This window comes from Pygocentrus nattereri, chromosome 9 (genome assembly GCF_015220715.1).
Source record: "Pygocentrus nattereri isolate fPygNat1 chromosome 9, fPygNat1.pri, whole genome shotgun sequence".
Classification (NCBI taxonomy): domain Eukaryota; kingdom Metazoa; phylum Chordata; class Actinopteri; order Characiformes; family Serrasalmidae; genus Pygocentrus; species Pygocentrus nattereri.
Window position 1 is genome coordinate 7,762,244 of NC_051219.1, and position 26,225 is coordinate 7,788,468.

The following is a 26,225-nucleotide window of genomic DNA, read 5'->3' on the forward strand; positions in this document are numbered from 1 at the left end:
TGTTTTTTGGTCATTTTATTTGAAGATTTATTTTTAAGCCAGCCAGGCTTATGAAGCTAGTATAGATTGCTAATGTGACTCCTCTTTAATGTTTCTGGACTGTAAGAGAGGCTTATAATTTTTGATATTCAACATCTTATTGAAATTTATTTACAACAAAACGTGTGTAAAACGTGAATAAAAACAGAATACGATGATTTACAAATCCTTTTCAACCTGTATTCAACTGAATTCACTACAAAGACAAGATAATTAAATGTTCAAACGGATAAACTTTGTTTTTTGCAAATATTCACTCATTTTGAATTTGATGCCTGCAACACGTTCCACAGAAGTTGGGACAGGGGCAACAAAAGACTGGGAAAGTTGAGGAATGCTCAAAAACACCTGTTTGGAACATTCCACAGGTGAACAGGTTAATTGGAAACAGGTGAGTGTCATGATTGGGTATAAAGGGAGCATCCCTGAAAGGCTCAGTCATTCACAAGCAAGGACGGGCGAGGTTCACCACTTAGAACAACTGCGTGAGCAAATAGTCCAACAGTTTAAGATCAACGTTTCTCAACATGCAACTGCAGGGAATTTAGGGATTTCATCATCTACAGTCCATAATATCATCAAAAGATTCAGAGAATCTGGAGAAATCTCTGCAGGTAAGCGGCGAGGCAGAAAACCAGCACTGAATGCCCGTGACCTTCAACCCCTCAGGCGGCACTGCATTAAAAACCCACATCATTCTGTAACGGATATTCCCACATGGGCTCAGGAACACTTCGGAAAACCACTGTCAGTGAACACAGTTCGTCGCTCCATCTACAAGTGCAAGTTAAAACTCTGCCATGCAAAGCAAAGCCACATATCAACACCACCAGTCTTTTGTTGCCCCTGTCCCAACTTCTGTGGAACGTGTTGCAGGCATCAAATTCAAAATGAGTGAATATTTGCAAAAAACAAAGTTTATCCGTTTGAACATTTAATTATCTTGTCTTTGTAGTGAATTCAGTTGAATACAGGTTGAAAAGGATTTGTAAATCATCGTATTCTGTTTTTATTCACGTTTTACACAACATCCCAACTTCACTGGAATTGGGGTTGTAAAAACTGAGCTGTGTTAAAAAAGGAACCAAGTTTTATTTGCTGAGTTTAGATACACAAATCACATTAAGCAAAACTGCATGTCAGACCACATTGGGTTTGTTTTGGTATTTAAAATTTATAACAAAACAAGTGGAACATCAGTTTTGATTCTTAAAAAGTACACTGTAAACCAGATATTTAGGTTGTAAATACAATTATACAACACTGTGTTTAGTTGAGCTCTTTCTATTTATGGGATTAAATTGGAGAAATCAAATAAACACCAGTAATTAAAAAATTACAAATATAAATGCTGTTATTATTTTAAAAAACCTTTCTGATTTTTAACACTGCTATGTTTAAAACTTGAAAACTACATGACTATTTTTGAAAATACGTATTTTTATAATGAACCCTGCACTCAACGTGAGATGTCTTTGCTTTCTGCCTCATGAAGTGCCATGATGAAGAGTAAGTGGTATCATTTAAGCCTTAAAATTTTCAAGGTTTGAAATATAATATGCTTTTAGATATCTGCTGTCCAGATCAACTCTAATAAGAGCAGCCCCCACAATAAGTTTCCTTATCAAAGCAGAAAATATATCACTCTTCCATTACTAGGATATGAGCAGTTGGAAGTGACCAATGGGTGTATTTTGTACATTTCTAGTGTTATGTGGTATGCAGCATTCTAGAAACTGAGTTGTTACCTCTTCTAATTTAAACTGGCATGTTGCAACTCTGCTCTCATGTAAAAAAATGTGATGGTTTTTTACACACCTGAAACTCAACATGTCTGGATATTTTGTCTAATCTTGTTAAAATGGAATGCTCAGATAGCTGTGGCAGACTAAAGCGCACTCAGCATGCAATGTTTATGGAGAATAAAAACAGATAGTTGACTCTGAAAAATAAGAAAAATTGTAAGTCTTGCAGGAGACTAGAATAGCGCAGCAATGTAAAATGGCAAAACCTCAAGACCAGATAGGTACCTAGTCAGGTGTTGTAAAAAGTTTTCAGCCAAATTAGCTCCCCTTCTCCTCAAACTTATTTGGTCAGAGACCCTGACACAAAGCCTTACAGAAGCATCTGTTGTTTTATTCTATCAACTTCCTTGTTTTTGTTTTGTTTTTTGTAAATACATGTTTATTCTGAAATTGATGTGTACAGCTTGTCCAAAAATGTCTGAGACAGACCATTCAAAACTTGGAATGTTCGCGAAATGTTAAAACACCTTGAACATGTGATGCAATAATTCCCAGGACATAAGAGGAGCATCCAGGAAAGGCTGAGTCCTTTATGAGTGAGGATGGGTTGAGGCTCTCCATTTCGCCTAAAATACTTTAGTATAATACAATACAAGTACTTTAGACTAATACAAATAGTCTAGCTGTTTAAATTTATCATTCCTCTTGACTCAGACTCATCTGAAATGGACTGATGCTCAGTGGAAATGTGTGTTGTTGTGTGACGAGTCAACCTTTAAGATTTATGTTTATAGAAATAATGGATGTCATGTCCCCTGGGCTAAAGAACAAAAGGATCATCCAGATTGTTTCCCGCATAAAGTTCAAAATCCAGCATCTGTCATAGGGGAAACACTATCAACTGAACAACATATTCTGCCTTTTACATGCCATATTTTTCAGGGACATCCATGCTTATTTCAGCATGACAACACCAAGAAACATTTTGCACATGTTATAACATCATGGCTCAGTCTTAATCTTAAGCTCAAAATATGTGAACAAAGGCCCTGTATTGTTACACAGCTGAGTTGTATAACGAAAACACTACAATTGTTTGGGGTGTCTTCAGTCCTCAAACAACAATTAGGTGCTAAATTGAGCAATTGCGAGATAAAAGAAAAGATGCTGTTACATGGTGGTAAACCTGCTTCTGTCTGATGATTCTGGTTCAGGGAGATCTATGAGGATGTTGCACTCTCCCAGCTCCAGCTCAAGTGTTGAGTCAAGTGTTCCACTGCGCTTCTTCCCCAGCAGGTCTTTAGTGAACTTGAAAGGGTTTGCGATGAAGGCTGCTTGTTTATGTGCCCTCTTGCGTCACCGCCTCTGATGCCACTCTGCATGGCAGAGAACCCTGAACTTCAGTAGGATGCACATTAACTGGGCTAGGTCAATGCATTCCTCTTCTCCTGTCCCCGTGTATATATATACAGAAGGAACAATGATCAGACTGTCCTCACTTTTTTGTTATACGCACTCCTGTGTCTAGACATGCTTATCAAGTGCTTTATAGAATCAGAATCAGAATCAAGCTTTATTGGCCAGATATGCTACACATATGAGGAATTTGGTTTTGGTTACAGGAGCTCACAGAGCACAGTATCAGACAAACATTCACATGCGGGGAATAATATAAAATAAATACAAAATAAAGTAAAATAACAACCTGCATTCCTACTCACTCACTCAGACACGCACACGCAGTCATACCTGTAAACCTTACGTTGTGCAATGTATGAGTCTAAAGTTAAAGTGCTGAGTGCAGCAGCAGTTAAAGGGTGTGTGGTGGCAGAGACAGGGGTCAAAGATGCGACAGTCAGACAGGTGGGATAATATGGCAGGTAAGTGGGGTAACAGTCAGATAGGTGGGGTTATATGGCAGGTAAGTGGGGTAACAGTCAGACAGGTGGGGTAATATGGCAGGTAAGTGGGGTAACAGTCAGATAGGTGGGATAATATGGCAGGTAAGTGGGGTAACAGTCAGATAGGTGGGGTAATATGGCAGGTAAGTGGGGTAACAGTCAGACAGGTGGGGTAATATGGCAGGTAAGTGGGGTAACAGTCAGATAGGTGGGGTAATATGGCAGGTAAGTGGGGTAACAGTCAGATAGGTGGAGTAATATGGCAGGTAAGTGGGGTAACAGTCAGACAGGTGGGGTAATATGGCAGGTAAGTGGGGTAACAGTCAGATAGGTGGGGTAATATGGCAGGTAAGTGGGGTAACAGTCAGACAGGTGGGGTAATATGGCAGGTGAAAAGATGCTAGAATAAACACTGGTTTGAGTGGCAGTTCCAGAGGATGGAGTGATACTGTATACAAGTGCAGTTTAAGCTGGAATTGTTTTGTGTGATATGTTAACTGTTGGGGCGGCATGGTGGCGTGGTGGGTAGCGCTGTCGCCTCACAGCGAGGAGGGCCTGGGTTCGATTCCCTGGCCGGGCGACCGGGGTCCTCTCTGTGTGGAGTTTGCATGTTCTCCCCGTGGGTTTCCTCCGGGTTCTCCGGTTTCCTCCCACAGTCCAAAGACATGCAGTCAGGCCAATTGGACATGCTAAATTGCCCCTAGGTGTGAGTGTGTGAGTGACTGTCTGTGTCTGTCTGTCTGCCCTGCCCTGGGTTCGATTCCCTGACCGGGCGACCGGGGTCCTTTCTGTGTGGAGTTTGCATGTTCTCTCTGCGTGGGTTTCCTCCGGGTTCTCCGGTTTCCTCCCACAGTCCAAAGACATGCAGTCAGGCCAATTGGACGTGCTAAATTGCCCCTAGGTGTGAGTGTGTGAGTGACTGTCTGTGTCTGTCTGTCTGCCCTGCGATGGACTGGCGACCCATCCTGGGTGTATCCTGCCTTCCGCCCGAAGACTGCTGGGATAGGCTCCAGCACCCCCCCGCGACCCTGACGGAGAAGCGGCTTAGAAAATGGATGGATGGATGTTAACTGTTCATCCGCCCGAAGACTGCTGGGATAGGCTCCAGCGCCCCCCCACGACCCTGACGGAGAAGCGGCTTACAGAATGGATGGATGGATGGATGGGTTAACTGTTCAGAGAGTGATGGCTTGTGGGAAGAAGCTCCTTTGTAGCCTGGATGTCCTGGTCCTCATCTGGCCTGAGGGAAAGAGCTGAAACAGGTGGTGTCTGGGGTAAGAGGGATCTGTGGAGATCTTCTCTGCATGCTTCCTGGTTCTGGTGGCATGCAGTTCCAGCTCCTGGGGCAGGTTGAACTTCCTCAGCTGACGCAGGAAGTACATCCTCTGCTGGGCTCTCTTGGTAATGGAGCTGATGTTGCTGTCCCACTTCAGGTCCCTGGTAACTGTTGTGCCCAGGAACTTGTAGGACTCCACTGCCATCACAGTTCTGTTCAGGATGGTGAGTGCTGGCAGGGCTGGAGGGCTCCTTCTGAAGTCCACTGTCATCTCCACTGTTTTTGTTGTGTTCAGCACCAGGTTATTGTGGCTGCTCCAAAGGACCACCTGATCAACCACCCGTCTGTAAGCAGACTCGTCACCACCTCGGATGAGACCAATGACTGTGGTGGGGCTTGGCATGCTGAGTTGGAGTAGTTTGCTGTGTAGCTGTCCAGGGGTGACTGTATTAAAGGCTGAGCTGAGGTCCAAGAGTAAAATTCTTGCATATGTTCCTGGGTGTTCAAGATGTTGGAGAATAAACTGGAGTCCCATGTTCACTGCATCGTCCACCGACCTGTTTGCCCGATATGCAAACTGCAGGGGGTCTAGCAGAGGGTCTGTGATGTTCTTCAGATGGGAGAGCACCAGTCTCTCAAAGGATTTCATGATTACAGACATCAATGCAACGAGTCTATAGTCATTCAAACCTGTGATGGTTGCTTTCTTGGGAACTGGTACTATGGTGGAATGTTTGAAGTAGGAAGGTACGACACACAGCTCCAGTGATGTATTAAAGAGTGCTGTGAAGACTGGTGTGAGCTGGTTAGCGCAGACCCTCAGACAGGAGGGTGAAACACCATCTGGTCCTGGTGCTTTCCTCACTTTTTGTCTCCTGAAGAGTTGTTGCACATCCTTTTCGCAGATCTTCAGAGTGGGCTGAATGTTTGGCTGAGTGACAGGAAGGTGTGAATCTGTGGTGGATGGGTGTGTGGAGCTGGGCTTTTCAAACCTGCAGTTAAAGGTGTTAAGCTCATCAGCCAGCTGACGGTCACTCATTGTCTTGGGGTGTCCTTTTGTAACTGGTGATGTTCTGCAGGCACTTCCAGACGGTTGATGGCTTGTTTGTGGACACCATACTACTCAGCTTGTTTGAGTAGCTCTTTTTTGCAGCTCTGATTGCTTTGTTGAGTGTGTTCCTAGCCTGATTGTACAGAGCCTGATCTCCACTCCTGTACATTGCTTCTTTAGACCGGTGCAACTGTTTCAGTCTAGCATTAAACCAGGGCTTGTCATTGTTATATTTTTTGCAAGTCCTGGACAGAACACAGGTATCTTCATAAAAGCTGATGTAGGAAGTCACAGTATCCATACATTCATCCAAACTTCCTGTAGCTCCTCAAACACACTCCAATGTGTTAGTTCCATGCAGTCCTGAAGCCTTTCTTTAGCCTCGTTGGTCGACCTCTTCACAGAGCTGACTACAGGTTTGGCACACTTGAGCCTCTGCCTATAGGTTGGAAGGAGGTGGATTAGCGAGTGATCAGAGAGGCCCAGAGCGGCATGGGGAACAGAGCAATAGGCCCCCTTTATGTGTAGCAGTGGTCTAAAATGTTACTCTCCCTGGTGGGGCAGGTAACATGCTGTCTGTATTTAGGCAGTTCGCTGGTAAGTTGTGTGTTGAAGTCCCCTAAAATGATAAAAACACAGTCTGTGTTTGAGCTCCGCGCTGGTGATCTGGTCCATGAGAGCGCACGCGTGCCTGGGGTGGAGTGTAGACTCCAGTGAGTACGATAGATGTGAACTCCCTAGGGGCGTAAAATGGCTTACAGTTTAGAAAAAGAGTTTCCAGGTTAGGGCTGGTTGGTTATTTGAGTTCCTGTTGCCTTTCTATCATCTGGAACCAGTCTGCCCATTCGCCTCTGACCTCTCACATCAACAAGGCATTTTCGTCCACACAACTGACCGCTCACTGGATATTTCCTCTTTTTCAGACCGTTCTCTGTAAACCCTAGAGATGGTTGTGCGTGAAAATCCCAGCAGATCAGCAGTTTCTGAAATACTCAGACCAGCCCGTCTGGCACTAACAACCACGCCACGTTCAAAGCCCCTTAAATCCCCTTTCTTCCCCGTTCTGATGCTCGGTCTGCACTTCAGCAAGTCGTCTTGACCACCTCTACAGGCCTAAATGCAGTGAGCTGCGGCCGTGTGATTGGCTGATTAGCTATTTGTGTTAACAAGCAACTGAACATACCTAACGTACTGAATGTACCTAATAAAGTGGCCCATGATTGTATATGGAATGAACATATCTGTGGAATGAACTGTGATATATATTGAATGAACACTGATATATAGACAATGAACATTGATATATATATATATATATATATATATGCAATGAAAGTCGCCATTGAAGGGTTGAGGATGGCCAACAAAAACTGTGCATCAATAAATGGGCATCAACAAACTCCAGTTGGAGCTTAAAGGAAGGGAATTCTGAAAAATTGACCATTATGTATACATGTTGGTCCCTTGCACAGAGTGATCTGAGAGTGGCTGATATGATATGAAAACACATGGATGGAGCTTTTATAAGTTACATAATTTGACATGGTGCAGAAGAAGTCAGATGAGGTAATGCATTCTGTTTGAAAAATGCTCTTTTATTGAGAGGAAGGGAAAACAATGCCACTTGAAAAGCAACTGAAAGTCCCCCAAATTCCCGCTCTGTCTGAACAACACATTTTATAAATTATATTCTTCATTTTTTTATCTCCATGTTTGATCCATGTATATATAAACCCCTCTGCATCGGTCTGTGCCCGCTATGTGTGAGTAACAGTTCTTCACTGCAGCTTTGAGTTTAGGAGTAGTGCAGAGTTTATTAGCTGACAAACACAGGAATAAAATGTTGAGGTCATTAAAATGCACAAACTGCAACTCTCAACTCCGTCTCGCAATGCACGTAACACACTGACCATAAAAAGAGTGATCGTATAGATAAGATACCATAAAAATAAGAAATTATATCAGTTTGTTTTGATTTGATATGACCCACTATGCAACTGACTGGCAAGAACCCATTTTCTTTTATGTTACTATGGCAACAATAATAGACCGTTAAATTCAGAAAAAACAGTTACTTAAACAGTAGAAATAAATAGAAAGATATGAATAAAGTAAGAATAATGAAATAAACATACCTGACAAACACAAGAATAAAACATTAGGGTCATTAAAAGGCACAGACTACAGCTCTCAGCTCCTATACAACAAAATGTAAACCACAGTAAAACACTTTGTTTACAATTAGGAAGTGGACTAACGTTACGTTAGTAACGTTTCTCACTCACACAAACACACACACACACGCACACACACATTGAGATGTGCAATCCATATATATTAGTGTTCATTCCATATATATTAGTGTTCATTCCATATATAATCAGTGTACATTCCATATATATATCAATGTGCATTCCATATATATCAGTGTTCATTCCATATATATCAGTGTTCATTCCATATATATCAGTGAAACATCATGGTCCATGGAGCCTCCTGCCTCACCTCATCTGTCAACCTTTCCATCGCCACTGCAAACAAGAAGGGGCTCAAAGCTGATCCCTGATGTAACCCCACCTTCACCTTGAAACCATTTGTCACTCCAACTGCACACCTCACCACTGTCTCACTATCCTCATACATGTCCTGCACCACCCTAACATACTTTTCAGCTACACCTGACTTCCTCATACAGTACCACAGTTCCTCTCTTGGCACCCTATCATCTGCCTTCTCTAGATCCACAAAGACACAATGCAGCTCCTTCTGACCTTCTCTGTACTTCTCTACCAACAGTCTCAACGCAAAAATTGCATCTGTGGTGCTCTTTCTGGGCATGAAACCAAACTGCTGCTCACTGATCTGGACCTCTCGCCTTAGCCTTGCTTCAACAACTCTTTCCCATACCTTCATGGTGTGGCTCATCAACTTTATACCTCTGTAGTTACTGCAGCTCTGCACATCACCCTTGTTCCTAAAAATGGGGACCAGTGCACTGCTTCTCCACTCATCAGGCATCCTCTCACTCTCCAGGATTTTGTTAAACAACCTGGTTAAAAAGTCCACTGCCTTCTCTCCTAAACATCTCCATACCTCCACAGGTCTGTCATCTGGACCAACTGCCTTTCCATTCTTCATCCTTTTTAAAGCTGCCCTCACTTCCACCTTACTAATTCTCTGCACTTCCTGATCCACTATCTCTACCCCCATCGTCCTCCTCTCTCTCTCGTTTTCCTCATTCATTAGTTCTTCAAAGTACTCCTTCCATCTACTCAACACTCTCTGTTCACTCACTAGTACATTTCCCTCTCTATCCTTTATCAGCCTAACCTGCTGTACATCCTTTCCAGCTCTATCTCTCTGTTTAGCCAAGCGATACAAGTCCTTTACTCCTTCTTTACTGTCCAGCCTCTCATACAGCTCATCATAGGCCTGAGCCTTTGCCTTTGCCACCATTCTTTTCGCTATGTGACTAGCCTCACAGCACTCCTGTCTACTTCCTTCATCTCTCTGGTTATCCCACTTTTTCTTAGCTAACTTCTTCTTCTGAATACTCTCCTGGACTTCCTCATTCCACCACCAACTTTCCTTGTCTTCTTTCCTCTGACCAGACGAAACACCCAACACATTTTTGCCAGTTTCTCTCACCACCTTAGCTGTAGTTTCCCAGTCCACAGGTAGCTCCTCACTGCCCCCAAGGGCCTGTTGCAATTTTTCCCAGAACTGCCTGCAACCATCCTCCTCCTTCAGCTTCCACCATCTAATCTTTCGCTCTGTCTTCACTCTCTTCCTCTTCTTTGTTTCTAATCTCATTCTACAGACAACCACCCTATGCTGCCTTGCTACACTTTCCCCTGGCACCACTTTACAATCTCCAATCTCCTTTAGGTGGCATCTCCTGCTAAGGATATAATCCACCTGTGTGCACCTCCCTCCACTCTTGTATGTCACCCTGTGTTCTTCCCTCTTCTGAAAATACGTGTTCACCACAGCCATTTCCATTCTCTTTGCAAAATCTACAACCACCTGACCTTCCGCATTTCTGTCTTTCACACCATACATACCCAGCACCTCTTCATCCCCTCTGTTCCCTTCACCAACATGTCCATTGAAGTCTGCACCAATCACTAATCTCTCCTCTCTAGGGACACCATCTACCACTTCATCCATGTTACTCCAAAACTGACAAGCACTCTGTGGTGCATATGAACTGACCACATTCAAAATTACACCATCAACCTCCAACTTCAGGCTCATGATCCTGTCTGACACTCTCTTTACATCCAGAACACTTTTCCCAAGCTGTTTCTTTAGGATTATCCCTACTCCATTTCTCTTCCTCTCTACACCATGATAGAACAGTTTGAATCCACCTCCAATGTTCCTGGCCTTGCTTCCTTTCCATCTGGTCTCCTGAACACACAGAATATCTACCTTCCTTCTCTCCATCATGTCTGCAAGCTCTCTGCCTTTACCAGTCATTGTCCCGATGTTCAGAGTCCCTACTCTAACCTCCTCACTCCTGCCTTTCCTTCTCTCTCGCTGCCTTCTAACCTGCCTTCCTCCTCTCCTCTTTGATGGTCTTCGACCTACAGTAGTCCAATTTCCATGGGCACCCTGCTGGTCAGCAGCACCGGAGGCGGGCATTGTTAACCCGGGCCTTGACCGATCTGGTATGGCAATCATATTCGTGATCCGCATGATAGTTTTGGCACAAGTTTTATGCCGGATGCCCTTCCTGACGCAACCCTCACCATTTATCCGGGCTTGGGACCGGCACCAGAACTACACAAAGTACACCCCTAATGGCTGGTTTACATATATATCAATGTGCATTCCATCCATCCATCCATCCATTTTCTAAGCCGCTCCTCCGTCAGGGTCGCGGGGGGTGCTGGAGCCTATCCCAGCAGTCTTCGGGCGGAAGGCAGGATACACCCTTGACAGGTCGCCAGTCCATCGCAGGATCAATGTGCATTCCATATATATCAATGTGCATTCAATGGATATCACTGTTCATTCAATGGATATCAATGTTTGTTCCATATATATATATATATATCAACGTAAAGGATACATTTACAAACTGTGACTAAATCCACATGCACTGCACCTTCAAACTAATTGGATTTGTTGGGAAAACAATTAATCTGGCAACCCTGTGTGATGAGGAAAGAACCTGTCACTGAAAGACGTGCGTGCAGGAAGTTGTCATTTCAGCCCTACATGCTTAAATCCCTATTCTTAAAGGCAGTTTCTATGGCAGCTGTTTTCAGACTGTTCTGTGCAGTTTCTCTACTTTACTTACTTGTGATAGTGTAGGGTTGCTGCACCTTCTTTAGTTTCATTGGGGTGAATGTCTAAGTTAAGTTTATAAAAATACATAGTAAGCAAATCCATCTCAAAACCCACAGTAGAAGCTTCTGCACTGAATACAGTACTATTTGGAGTTTTTGTATCCATGTAAGGCTAAATCTGGTGCAATTAAAAATGGGAGGGCATTACCAGATCAATGACAGTGTTGCATTTTGGGATGAATTATATTTGGGCAGAGCAGTAGATCATATAGGTATGTTTGGCATTCTGGAGAATTCCATTTGGTTACATTCTGCGTAATGCTTGCTACTTTTGGACACAGTCAGTAACTGAGCAGTACGTAGCAACGGCATAGTAATAGGTCTACTACTTTCTGTGAATGCTGTCACTATATTATGGCCTTTGCTCAGCTCTAAAATCAATGCTTAACAACTGTTGCTATCCTCCATTGCTTTAAGCCTTCAGTGTATCACTGCCCATCATCTTCGTAACTAGCATGAGACGTGCATGTCCTCTGTGGTCTTGGGAGAGTTTTATGAGATTTAGTGTGGAAATGGAGACCAGACCCAACCAGCAGTCACCAGATCTTAGCTGACCTTAGAACAGATGTGGTTTGGCTGCAGACTTTACCACTCGTTATGTTTGTCTATATAATACTATGTTAACATACTGAAAATCTGACTTCATGAGATGCACAGGTATGTAGCATGCGTACTACAGGCTAACATACAACATAGCTGTGATCAAGTGCACGGGTTTATGTGGGTAATTAATGAAGGTAATGAGGGTTGTTAATTGCATACCTATAATTAGGGGTTGTTTTTATTTTTTTGAACACTCGTACAGTTGCTTAATAAGTCAGCCTGATTTAGATGAGTTCCAGTATCTGCTTAATTTCAGCTAATGCGACAAGCTCCTCAGCTGGTTGTATTAGCAACCAAATGAGAAATTAACAATAGCCGGTGTAATACACATATACAGCAGTTAATGTATTCACTACGTGACAGAAGTCACTATTCTGCAAAATGGACCTCACTAAAATTTTGAAATTAGTTTAGGCCCTGGTCTAAGTGTTTTGAAGCTCCAGTTGTGGTCACATCTGTGGTCATCTCTTTTAAAAATCTCTTTTAAACACCTAGAGATGTTTAAAAGAGATGTACATCTCAGCTCTTTGATTTTAACTTGATAATCATGTATGGCATGTATTAGGCAGAAGCTGTTGTACCTGTGGAGAATGCTTTGTAGTAAAGGTTCACAACACACACTTAACACACTACCACCACTTCAGTGTCACTGCAATGCTGAGAACGATCCACCACCCAAATAATACCTGCTCTGTGAGGGTCCTGACCCTTGATGAACAATGAACAATGAACAATGTATGCAGAGAAACAGATGGACCATAGTCTGTAACTGTACAGTTGTAGTAACTACAAAGTGAAAAATATAGGCAGTGGTGCTGATACAATGCATAATGAGTGTATAAACAAGAGTTGGACAGTTTCTGACACAGATAAATTGGTGTTATTACTCCTGCCTTCCTGCCTACACAATTGTAAAAAATGTGGTCATACACTGATGTGTGTGTGTGTTTTCTCCTTCTCTCTGCAGCCTGATCAACTGTGGTATTACAGATGCAGGCTGTCTTGCTCTCTATGACGCTCTGAAATCAAACCCATCACAGCTGAATGAGTTGAACCTGAGCCTCAATGTTCTAGGAGATTCAGGAGTGGAGAAGCTCTGTGATCTATTGAAGAAGGATCACTGTCAACTGAAGAAACTACTGTGAGTTATGACATATTCTCTCTACATCCACATCTTTATCCAACTTAAACTTGGTAATTGCAGTGTTTTGCTTTAAATCTTTTATTGTCAGTTGACTAAGTAGCGTTTTTCTCCATATTATCAATGAGAGCTGTCATTTTCATACAGTCACCTAGATATGTCCAGAGGGGCTCTTAAGAATGCACAGTATGCACCTTCAGTAGTACAGTATCAGTGGTCCAATATAATTTCTGGTATGATATGTGACCTGCTGCTGGAAAAAAATGAAAGTCCCAGGAAAGGCTTGTGTGGTTAAAATATCCCAGCACTATGATTGTAGAGTCAGGATACATGCTTTCCAATGAAGAGACATGCCTTTCCAGTTCACTAATGGCTTCCTTACCACATGCATGTGGGGGAATATATGTCCCTACTAGCATAATCAGTGCAATATTTTTAGGGAGATAAAAGGGTCTACTGTTAAGGCTGAAGTACTCAATGGTGGCAGTAAAATTTAAAGTTATTACTTAAACAGTGCTGAACATTCTCCACCACTTTTTGAATTTTGTGACAATTCAGCTGACCGGTCTGCTCAGTGAGCCGTGAATCCTAGCAGAGATACAGCTAAGTCTGGAATAATCCAGCCATGTTTCCACAAAGCAGATGACAGCACTTGATTATACTTAGCCTTAGTTTGTAATAACAGCAGTTAATCTTGTTTACTCCTCAGTGTATGTTTGACAATAAAAATACTGGTAGAGGAGGACGGTATGGGTGCCTTCTAAGCCTGCTGAAAAGCTGGCTCATCGTTTAGAAGCAAAACCTTTCTTTTTTGGATGAAAGATGCTGTGCGAAAGTTTGTAGTTGCAGCACCCCACATTTTTGTGTTTCAATTTAGCAGTATTGGGTTTTTTAGCTATAGTTAAAGCTGTAAGTAATGGAACTGTATCTTTAACTGATGATTCTACCTCTGAGAGGTTTCCTAGGAGGCATAGGGAAGGTGACATTGGAATGCTGCTCCCCAAATATAAAGATAATTTTGAAGTTATATTTTCCCAGAATCCGTGGACTGGAGTGTGAAAATAGTCATCAGTTTTCTTAGTTATATATTGTGAACATAGTCCCATTTTGAACAATTTGTATTGCGTGATTTGTCCTATGAATGATTTATATTGAATTAATTGTATGCTTATGATCCTATTCATTATGAAGATATTTTTACAGATTTGTGTCCAGAATTGTGTATCAGTACAAGTCCTTTTCTCAGGTTTTAGTTGGTATTGATGTAATTGACTTTAAAGTACCTATGAGAGCATATAAATTAGATAGAACTTTCCTAGGGCTGATGATTTGTTTTGTATTTTTAATAATGAGAATGGATTGAGATTGTTGTGAAATATATTAATTTTAGTTTTAAGTATACTTTTTTGTTGTTGTAATATGTCCTGTAAGTTAGTAAATTCATACAGCGATTTAGATAATCTTCTATTGTTTTTGATAGCAGTGTAAAATTAAGGTGGAATAATTCTGAAATCTTGGTGGTTACTTTTATACCTAAATATGGTAATTCGTAAAGGGTGCGTCATTCCAGTTCCAGTCACGTATAGGTAACTCTGTTGATTTGTTCCAGTTAACAGAGTAATCTGATACATGTGAAAAACTATTTTTATACTGTTTTATAAACGATTTTAGCTAAGAAAAAGAGATTGGAGATTGGTCTGTACTTGGCCAGTGAAGATGGGTCCAACCCAGGTTTCTTTAGGATAGGAGTGACAGCAATAGTGCCTAAAGAGAAGCATAGATTAATCATATGAGTTATAAAAGGTGAAATGAAAAGAGGAAACAGACTTAAGAGTAACTGTAAGAACGGGATCAAGTTGAGATGTACAGGAAGAGAATTTGAAAATAATCTCAGACACAGTGGAAGAATTTTCTGCATAAAATCATCAAGATCTATCTTTATTTCCCTGTAGCAACCTGCACCTCTCTTTCTGAGGCCTTTGTTTCACTCTCTCTGTTTTCTCCCTGTAAATTCTTTGTGACAATAGGTCGTGGATAAGTGTTAAGTTTGCGACTAATGCAGTAAACACAGTGAAAGAAGATCTCATTGATTGTATTCTCAGGAATCTTTAAGGACTCACACAAAGTTTTTAATATTTTTTTCTGGATAATTTGTTTTTTCAGGTATTCCTGAAAAAATGACCTTGTCATGCAAACTACAGGTTTAAACTTCAAGTAGTGTTTCTCTCAGTATTTTGGATTGTTTATTTATTTTGTCCAGCTCCATCCTCAGTGAGTTAACAGTGAATTGTTTATTGTTCGTGTCATGTTGAAGATCCTTAATCTGCTCAAAGCTGAATTCTAGGTTTGGGTTTAAGTGTCCTATGTCTTTATGAAGGACAGTTGAGTTTCTAGACGCAGTAGTTTTTGAAGTAAACTAACCTCAACTTTACTGTCTGGACCCAGGTGCTCTGTGTTTGTGGAGGAGTCGTGGGTGCAAAGCCGCTTCTTTTCCGTCATCCTTGTCAGATTGTAAAAGCAGTCGTTAATGAATAATTCCAGTTCATCCAGCTTTCTCTTGACATGTTTTACTGTTCTTTTGAAGTAGTTCTGCTGCAGGAGAGCATTTGCTGCTTTTTTTACTGTTGTTAGCTCTAGCAGCAGTGGACTGCCATGCTGAAGCACACCTGTAGTTTTGCAAGACTGTCAGTGTGACATCGTAAATTGAGCAATAGTAAAAAGGTAAAACTCACAATAAAATGAATTTAAACATATACTTAGATTCTCAGTATATTCATTTTCTCTTCCCTAATTTGAATTCCAATCTAAACTTACATTTATTTTACATACAGTGCCTGTTAAAACTGCTGATCCTGCTTGAGCAGTTCTTCTCCTCTATTCTCCTGAAGCATCCGTCAGAAGGTTGGCTTTGATGCTCAGTCCTAACAGATCAAAATGTGTCTTTTAAATGTTATTAATCAGCTGAGTGTGTGTGTGCAATTTATTACATGTGATGAGATGTGTGATTTAGACATTATTACTCTGTCTATATAACTCTGTCTCGTCATAATTGAATAAGTGGTAAAGGCTTTTGACTTTATATATGTAGAAACAAAATGTTATGTTTGTATAAATAAAAAATTATTAAATTATTATTAAATTATTTCATTATTAAACAATATTGTTCATAAATTAAACAATTGTATGTTTACAAATGAAATTAACAAGTGAAAAAGTAATTTGTTGCAGAGCTGTTTTTTGGAAATTACAGCTTTGAGGCAGCTATGGTAATATTTAAGTAACTTTTTGCAGCTTTGTGCTTCAATTTTAGTCCATTTCTCTTCACAAACTGTCTTCAGTTCCTCACTTAGGGTCCATCTGCTGCACTTAGAACTTTTTCACTAAAATTCATACATAGCCTTTCTTTCTTATGATGGGCTGAATTATTACCTAAGAGTTTCATTTTTGATTTGTCTGATTACAGCACATTACAAAACAGTTCAGATTTTTCCAAACAGTTGTGTGTAAATTTTGCTTCTTTTTCATTGCAAGAGTTTTGTGTGTGGTGTAGTAACGGAGATGATTGCAGTGCAGTTCAGTGCCTATTGTTCAGTGTTGTTTCTGCTGCTTTCAGGTTGTCCTGCACCTCTTTTCCAGTGACTGCTGACTTCTCCCTCACTTTCCTTATCATTAGCCTGGGTGAAATCTTGCATGGTTCACCTGTCCAGGGACAATTAGTTGTGCTTCAATGAAGTTTCTAACTGCACTGACAAGGAAGTTGCTAGGGCTTTGTAACTTTTCCCTTCTGAGTGTCCTCGCACTCTGTGAGCCTTGGGCACAGTTTGTGGTTATTGGTCTTAACTTGTCCATCCATATGGCTTGACTTGTCCATTTATGTAAGCACTACAAACCTATTTTTACACATTGAAAACAATACTTGTGATGACTGCTGCATGACACCATTACTTCAGTAAGAGTTTAGTACTGAGCTTATTGCAAACTTTCACATTTGTCTCACTTGTCCTCAAAAATAACAAAAATGCAAAGTGTAACCACAGTTACTAACAATATTGCTGGGGTTCTATGAACCTCATTCAATTCTTTTTTATTTAAAGTAGGTTAACATTTAAATAAAAACACCTGTATTTAAGCAAAACAGTATCTTATTAACTTCATTATTTTTGTAAACATACTCTCATTCTGACACTCTCAAAAAAAGTTGAAGCAGAAGACTAGGAATGTTGTGAAATGTTCAGAAGACAGTTTAAAGTAGGTGATGTAATCATGCTTGGATATTAAAGGAGCATTCATGTCCTTTGACACAAGTGCATCAGCAAATATTCCAACTGTTTAGCTTATTCCTCAACAAGCATTTGCAAGGATTTTAGGTAGTTCACCCTCAACAGTGCATAATATCAAAAGATTAAGGGAATCCAAATAAATCTATTGAATGGGCTGGTGCTTGTGGTGTGACGAGTCAACCTTTCAGACTGTTTATTGAAATAATGGACATTGTTAACCCACACTAAACCAGACACCGTTCCCCTCCAGTGATTGATTATCTTAGCCATCTCAAATGACAAACTATATAGCCTAACATCTGGAAGACCAAGCCCTCCTGTAATTCACTCTCAAGTCGAGATCACGAAACCAAGTCGTTCTTTGTATTACGGGCTTTAATCACACAAAGCATGATAGTGTGCCGTGAGAACTGTTAAGACATACAGAAAGAAAAACAAAAAAAAACAACTTATTTCCACACAAAGACTTCAAAGGAACAACGCGACCGTACTGTTACATGAAATTCGTCACATTACATCTTTACACTCTTACAAAATTACAGTAACAGAAAACATTAAATGTACCTCATTGGCCGCTTTCCCTTGAGAGAAAATTAGAAATCTTCAGTCCTTAAACGCACTATGCACTTTATCCAATCTTCCTTAATCACTGCTGTGTTAGGCAGAGGAATCAGCGATGTGTCTGCCTGCTAGCTTGGTCCAGCATGATACAAGTATGACCCTCAAAAGTAACACCCTATCAACCCGCGGCAGCAAACTTTGGTTCCCCCCTATCAAAACAAACAATATACATGAAATATATGAAATTATGCTTGTAATATTTAACTATTTTACTAGAAATGTATGTATTTATGAACTCTATATTTTTTAACCTAATATTTATTAATCTATTATTTATTTATTTATTCTGACTTCGATGGCAGCTACACTCCCACCAAATCACTTGTGATTTTACTCAAACCTACATACTAGGCTAGCCCTAGCTGACAAGACACATTACAAGAAAAACGTGGCAGCATCACTCGGCTTCAATCAGGGTGACCGTCTTATGGATGGGTCTCTCCAAGTACACTGGCTTCCCAATGCGTTTCCCTTCTTTATCCAAAGTTGAATCACTGATCAGCTGTTGCAGTTTCCTTACGCAACCATCTTCTGCAGGATAGACCTTTGTGACCTTTGCCAACTTCCACTCGGTTCTTGGGGCAGTGTCATCTTGTACGATCACTATATCATTGACCTTAGCATTTCTGCGCTTTCGTTGCCATTTCTGACGCGGTTGTAAGTTCAGCAGATATTCTTTGCGCCATCTGGACCAAAACTCGTTGGCTAAGTATTGGACCTTGCGCCACCTCTTTCGAAGGTAGAGGTCTTCTCTTTCAAACTTTCCAGGTGGTGGAAGAATGATAGAGGACTTCATTGTCAGTATATGATTAGGTGAAAGAGGCTGTGGTCCCATGGGATCGTTCAGTAAGTGAGCCGTTAATGGTCGACTGTTAATGATTGCCATTACTTCATAGAAGTATGTCCTCAATGATGAAGTATCGAGTCGATTAGAGGACTGATCCAGGATGGATGTAAGCACACTTCTTATTGTCCGAATCTGCCTTTCCCAGGCACCACCCATGTGGCTTGCTGACGGCGGATTCATGACAAACTCACAGCCCAGTATCTTTAGGCGTTCTTGATCCATCTCCTTCAAGGCCTCTACGAACTCACACCTGGCACCGACGAAATTGGTGCCTTGATCGCAGCGGAGTTGTCGAACGTTACCACGTATGGCTATGAAGGCACGGAGAGCAATGATGAAAAAGTCTGTAGTCATCTCTTCAAGAAGCTCTATATGAACTGCACGAGAGCATAAGCAAGTAAACAGCAGGCCGTAACGCTTCGACTCCTTCCTTCCATCCTTAACATTTCCACTGGGAAGTTCTTCACACCAGAGAAAATCAGGACCAGAGAACCAGTTGGAGGCAATGAGCTCCTGTGCCCGCAGGCCTCTCGACGCATGATCGGCGGGGTTGTCTTCTGAGCTCACGTGTCTCCACTGATCTGGTCTGGTGCTGTCCTTAATCCGCTGGATGCGATTTGCCACAAACACATGGAATCTTCTTGCATCATTGTTCACGTATCCAAGGACAACCTTTGAGTCCGTCCAAAAGACTTCTTGAGCATCTATTTCTAGCTCCTTTCTGAGCATGTCACTCATACGTACAGCTACAACAGCTGCCGAGAGCTCGAGTCTTGGCACAGTTGTGACCATAGTCGGGGCCACTCGGGCTTTGCCCATCACTAAGGAGCAGTGGATTTGTCCTGTTTTGCTGATTACCTGCAGGTAAGTACATTCTCCATACCCTAGGACGCTCGCATCGGAGAAGTGATGGAGTTCATACCTTTGAACTTGCTTGAACTCTGATGGGAGATAACATCGCTGAATCTTGACGTCTGCCAGGTTCTTCAAGTCCAGGAGCCAGGACTCCCACCGTGGTCTCAGATCGTCTGGCAGCGGATCATCCCATCTGACCTTGTCGCGACACATTCGTTGAAGTATTTGCTTCCCGATCAGAATGAAGGGAGCGACAAAGCCCAAGGGGTCGAAGATGGAGGCCACAGTCGACAACACTCCTCTTCTAGAAAGTGGGCGTTCGTCCACCACCACTCGGAAGCTGAAGTGGTCTGATGTGACGCACCATTTTACACCTAGCGCTCTCTCCATCTGGGGTTCACCCAGAGCCAGGTCTTGACCCTTTGACGCATCTGCACACTCTTCCTTCGGGAGGGATGCAAGCACCTCTCGGCAATTGGAAACGAACTTGTGGATGCGCAACCTTCCAGAGCTGCAGAGCTGTCTGGCTTCAGCAACCAACTTTATGGCTTCTTCCGGCGTTGATACACTTATCAGGCCATCATCGACGTAAAAGTTTCTTTCGATGAAGTGGATTGTTGCTTCACTGAATCGACCTTGTCCTTGTGCGGCAACGTGTTTGAGGCCGTAGTTCGCACAGCCGGGTGACGAGGCTGCACCGAATAGGTGCACTTTCATTCGGTAAACTGATGGCTCTGACTCGATATCCCCGTTGTCCCACCACAGGAACCTGAGGTAGTCCTGATGTTCTGCTGTGACCCGAAACTGGTGAAACATGCGCTCAATATCGCACATAACAGCTACTGGGCCCTTCCTGAACCGACAGAGGACGCCTATCAAAGTATTGGTCAACTCTGGTCCAGTGAGTAGATGGTCGTTAAGTGATACTCCTTCGAACTTGGCTGAACAGTCAAACACCACACGGATCTTCCCTGGTTTCTGATGATGGTAGACTCCGTGGTGTGGAATGTACCAGCAAGAACCCCGTTGGAATTCACTTTCCGGGACCTTCTCAGCATCTCCACAGGATATGATGTCGCTCATGAATGTAACATAGTCCTTGTGGTACTGCTTGTCTTTCTCAAATCTCCTTTTCAGACACCGGAGACGATGATGTGCACACTTCAGGTTGTTAGGCAGACACGGCTTGTCTTCTTTAAATGGCAATGGCATTTCCCGCTGTCCATTCGCTTGTGTCTTTATGCCCTTCTCCATTTTCGTGATGAAGAGAAGGTCATCCTGAGAGAAATGGGCATCTTCCACGTTTCTCTCGCTGAAGTCGGATTCAAGCACTTTCAGCACATCAGTCGGAACAATGACTTCCTTGACTTGGGTTCTGCATATGTACTGAACTTGATTCGTTAGGTCACTAGATGACTGTAGACTTGGTGTGACTTGTTTCACAATGATTCTGTGGCTGCTTCCGATGGCATCTCCATAGTCAACACAGGGATTGACACAGCCAACGATGCTCCAGCCAAGATCTGTCCTTACTGCGAACGGCTCGTCATCTTTGCCTGATACAATTTCTCTTGGCAACAGGGCTTGAGAACAATTGTACCCTATGAGCAGGCCAACGTCGCAGTCTATCAGAGGAGCGATCTCTTCAGCAAGGTGCTCTAAGTGAGACCATGCTCTTGCTGTCTTGGGTGTGGGAATGTGACTTAGACTAGCAGGGATAAAGTCTCGCGAATAAGTCACAGGAAGAGGGATTTTCTTGGAGGAGTAAAACCCTCTGACCTGCAACCCAACTAGCTTGTGACTTGGGATTACAGTCCGCTTGGACACTAGAGTGCAAAGCTTTAATTGCACGGGCTCCATCTGTGTATCGAGAGTCTCTGCTCTTTCTTGTAAGATGAAGGTGCTATCGCTCTGACTATCTAGAAGAGCGTATACCAGAACTTCAGCATCTGGGTTTCTTGTTGTTGACAGCCAAACTGGCACTATTGTAGATGCATATGTGCTGTTCCTATTGTGCATGACTTGGTTAGACATAGCTGTGCTTGTTACTTCAGTAGTTGTGGATTCTGTGTCACCGTGTTTCTGCTCTTTAGGCTTTTCTTTTCCTTTCGAGGGTTTCCCACTCTCATTTTGTCCATCAGCTTGGACCTTTTCATCCGCCTTGGCACGGTCTTCATGCAGACATGTGGGATGCCTCCCCGTGCACACATTGCAAACACTTCTCTTCTCGCAGCTCTTTGAGTGGTGTCCTGGCCTTAGACATGCAAAACACAATTTCTTTGTTTGCACATACTTAACTCGCTCTTTGATAGGCTTCTCTATTAACTTCCGACATGTCTGAATGCCATGGTTTGTCTTCTCACAAAACATGCATCCCTTAGCATTGCCCCTTTGTCCTTCAACATCTGGCTTCTCTTCAGATGCACTTGCTAGCACCTTTGCACTGACATTGCGGACCTTAGACGGCTTTGCCCTTTCAGCATCACCACTCTTCAGAGCATGAAGCGAAGTCATCGGATTGCAAGCTATCTTGGCTTCTCTAGACACAAATTCAACAAAGGTGTGGAAACTAGGAAAGTCTTGTGTTTCTTCTTCGAATTCCATTACCTTTCTGTTCCACCTGGCAGTGAGCCAGTCAGGGAGCTTGCTAAGGATTCTTTGATTTTCACTGCAGTCGTTTAGGACTTCGAGACTCTTAATATGACTCATAGCTGCTTGACAGCCTCGCAGAAAGTCTGCAAATTCTCTCAGCTCAACACTGTCTTTGGGTCCAATCTTTGTCCACGAATTCAGCTTGTCGCGGAAAGCCTTAGCGACCACAAAGGAGTTGCCGTGTCGTTCTTCTAATATTTCCCATGCGGAATAATAGGCTTCCTCAGTGCCCACCAGGAAATAACTCTCAATTGCTTTCTTCGCCGCTCCTGTGACATACTTGCGGAGGTAGTAAATCTTTTCATTTACGGGAATGTTCTTCCAGCCTATAAGGGTTAGGAATGACATTTTCCAGTCCTTGTATCTTATTGGGTCTCCGCTAAAGATCGGTGGCTCTGGCACTGGAAGACGGCTTGTATTTATGGACTCTGCTATCGCTTCAGCAAGCATTGTTGTGCTGTTATCGTGAAAAGTGGGGCGAGCAACTTGAAAAGTAGGCTTTGGGACTTCATAGGTCGTGGTGGGGAGCTTACTGGCAGACTGTGAAGGCATGCTGTACTTTGGAAGGGCATTAGCTTTAAGTGGAGGCAGGTTATGGTTATGAAGAAGATCTGATATTTCTTCATCTGAGCCTACGTCTTGTTCGTAGACTTGAAGTCTTGCCTTTGCAGCATTCATTCTTTTAGTTGCTTCCAAACGTTTTAACGTTCTATGCTTCTCTTCCAGTAACTTATGTCTTTCAGCATTTTCTGCTTCTTGCTGTGCTAGCTGCCTTCTATTCTCAGCCTCAAGCCTTTCAAGCTCCTTTTCTTCCTGTTCCATTTCTGCTAGAACCTTCAAGGTAGCTTTAGTTGCAGCAAGCTCTGCTTCTGCCTCCTGCTTCTTTGTGGAGGACACGCTTGAGCATTTTGAAACACGTCCATAGACTGGGCGGCTCAACATGGACACTTGGTCTTCTTGACATGAAAACACTGAGCCAGTGTTACCCCATGGTGCTCGTACAGTGGGTAAATGCTTATCTGTGTCTTCAACCTGTAGAACATGTAGTCGTTCAATCAGCTGTTTTGATACAGCATCACAGGTGTCTACCCGACGTCGGGTGTCTGCGTCCGGGACACTGTATTTGCGAACATCCTCATAGCATTCCTTTACTTCAAGATCAGCAGCGTGAATTTGAATTTGGTGTTCATGTAGAACCTTAGTTGTGTTGGGTAAGGAGAGTGCCTTTTTAGCCTCTTTGGCAAGAGCTTTCCATTTCTCGTATGTTTTGTCAAAATTGCGTTGAAATTTCTTTAATTTTTCATTGTGCAGCTCCTGACCCTTTTCAGTAAATCTTCTTTTTCTCTTGTCCTCAGTAACATCAGTTTCTGTATTCACTTCAACTTCCTGTGCAGGGTTTTCTTCTAAAGGTTCATCATGAACAGACTCCTCTTCTTCTTCATGAGGAACTTCTGGGTCTTGCATTTCAGTTGCAATGTCCTTATCAGCCATTTTAGTATTTTAAGAATTAAACTGAGTTTAATATGTAACCTTAAGGAGCCTTAAATAGCTTAAATTAAATTAGCTTGTAAATCAAAGTAAGTTTCACCCTTGAAACTATTTTCAAAATCAGTTACACGTGTTATCCTTCAGTGGCCTATGTTCAAAGGCTATTCTGTGAAATTAAAATGTAAAAGTATAAAAAATGTAAAGTATTAATAATGTAGTAATAAGGCTAATAACTATAGGCAAATAATAAATGAAATAATAATATTGCAGTTAGATCACACCAGCTTGAATGTAAAGTGATAGATTAAATGCCCTATATGGCAAGATACACGTAGACTTGTGTCAGATGAATATTAAATGAGAGCACTCTTTAAACTTAGAATCACTGCAAATAGGCAAATACCATAGTACTCCTTTAAACTAAATACTTCTCAGAATTACTTAATGTTACTAAACATTAACCTATACACATGCGAACATCAAAGGCAACAAATATAGAATAATCAGAAACGTTATCATATTAAACCTTAGTTACACTTCAAACTTAGCAAGCATTCCTTAATGAAATATGCAAGTCCTTGAAAATATCTTTATGGCGAGTGCAATCGGTCCGACTGAATCTTCAAACTTAAAGAGTCCTATAAGCAGTTGTAGACGCTACCACACGTGTTCACATTTAACTTAGCTCAAACGTGCTTCTCGTTGGCATAACCACACAACTCGCTTAGGTTACCGGCAGGTTGCATACTGTCCTTTGACGAGTGGCTCCGCCGAAACCTCGCACATCTTCACAGCTCCGACGACGAGAGATGCACGCGCGCGCAGGCTCCTTGCTGGCTGCTGTTCACGCTCTCCCCTCGTGTCGCGGTGGCTGAGTTCTCACTGTAATTCACTCTCAAGTCGAGATCACGAAACCAAGTCGTTCTTTGTATTACGGGCTTTAATCACACAAAGCATGATAGTGTGCCGTGAGAACTGTTAAGACATACAGAAAGAAAAACAAAAAAAAACAACTTATTTCCACACAAAGACTTCAAAGGAACAACGCGACCGTACTGTTACATGAAATTCGTCACATTACATCTTTACACTCTTACAAAATTACAGTAACAGAAAACATTAAATGTACCTCATTGGCCGCTTTCCCTTGAGAGAAAATTAGAAATCTTCAGTCCTTAAACGCACTATGCACTTTATCCAATCTTCCTTAATCATTGCTGTGTTAGGCAGAGGAATCAGCGATGTGTCTGCCTGCTAGCTTGGTCCAGCATGTTACAAGTATGACCCTCAAAAGTAACACCCTATCAACCCGCGGCAGCAAACTTTGGTTCCCCCCTATCAAAACAAACAATATACATGAAATATATGAAATTATGCTTGTAATATTTAACTATTTTACTAGAAATGTATGTATTTATGAACTCTATATTTTTTAACCTAATATTTATTAATCTATTATTTATTTATTTATTCTGACTTCGATGGCAGCTACACCTCCCTTCTCTGTGGATGTACACATTTTACTCCATTTAAATCTGGGCTTCCTCCCTGCCCATAGAAATTCTCTGATTATACTTTCATATTGTTTAAAAATGTGATCAGGTTTACTAAGTGGCAACATCATAGATATATAGTTAAATTGTGGCGCTATTACCATTTTATTAACATTTTATCATCCCCCAAAGACTCAGGTTTACTTTCCCCATTTAACCAAATTTGTTTTAATATTTTGAAGGAGAGGCTCAAAGTTCAGTATTGCCATTTCACCTAGCTCTGAGGTTAATTTAATGCCCAGATAAATCATGCCTTTAGGAATCCATCTAAAAGTATACTGTTTTATTACTTGTGGGTGACAATGCCTAGATATAGGCATTGCCTCTGATTTGGTCCAATTAATTTGGTAGCCAGACAGCTTAGAATATGTATCAATAGTGTCCATTAGTGCAGGTAAAGAACTTTGGGGATCACTAGTCAGGAAAAGAATATCATCAGCATAAAGCTTTAGTTTATGTTCACTCCCACCACCATCCACTCCTCTGATGGCAGGATTTGCTCTTATGGCCACCGCTAGGGGTTCCAGCACAATTGTAAACAAGAGAGGCGACAAGGGGCATCCCTGTCGTGTTCCTCTAGAAAGATCAAAAAGAGGCGAAGTAAGTCCGTTTGTCAAAACTGACCTTTTAGGGTTGCTGTATATTATTTTTATCCATTTTGCAAAACCAAAACCAAACCTCACCAGGGCCGAGTGTAAGAAACCCCACTCGACCCTATCGAAGGCCTTCTCAGCATCAAGCGAGACAGCGGCCAGCGGCACTGCATTAGAGGCATTTAACCACATTAAGTGCATGAGTCTTCTCAAATTATCAGTA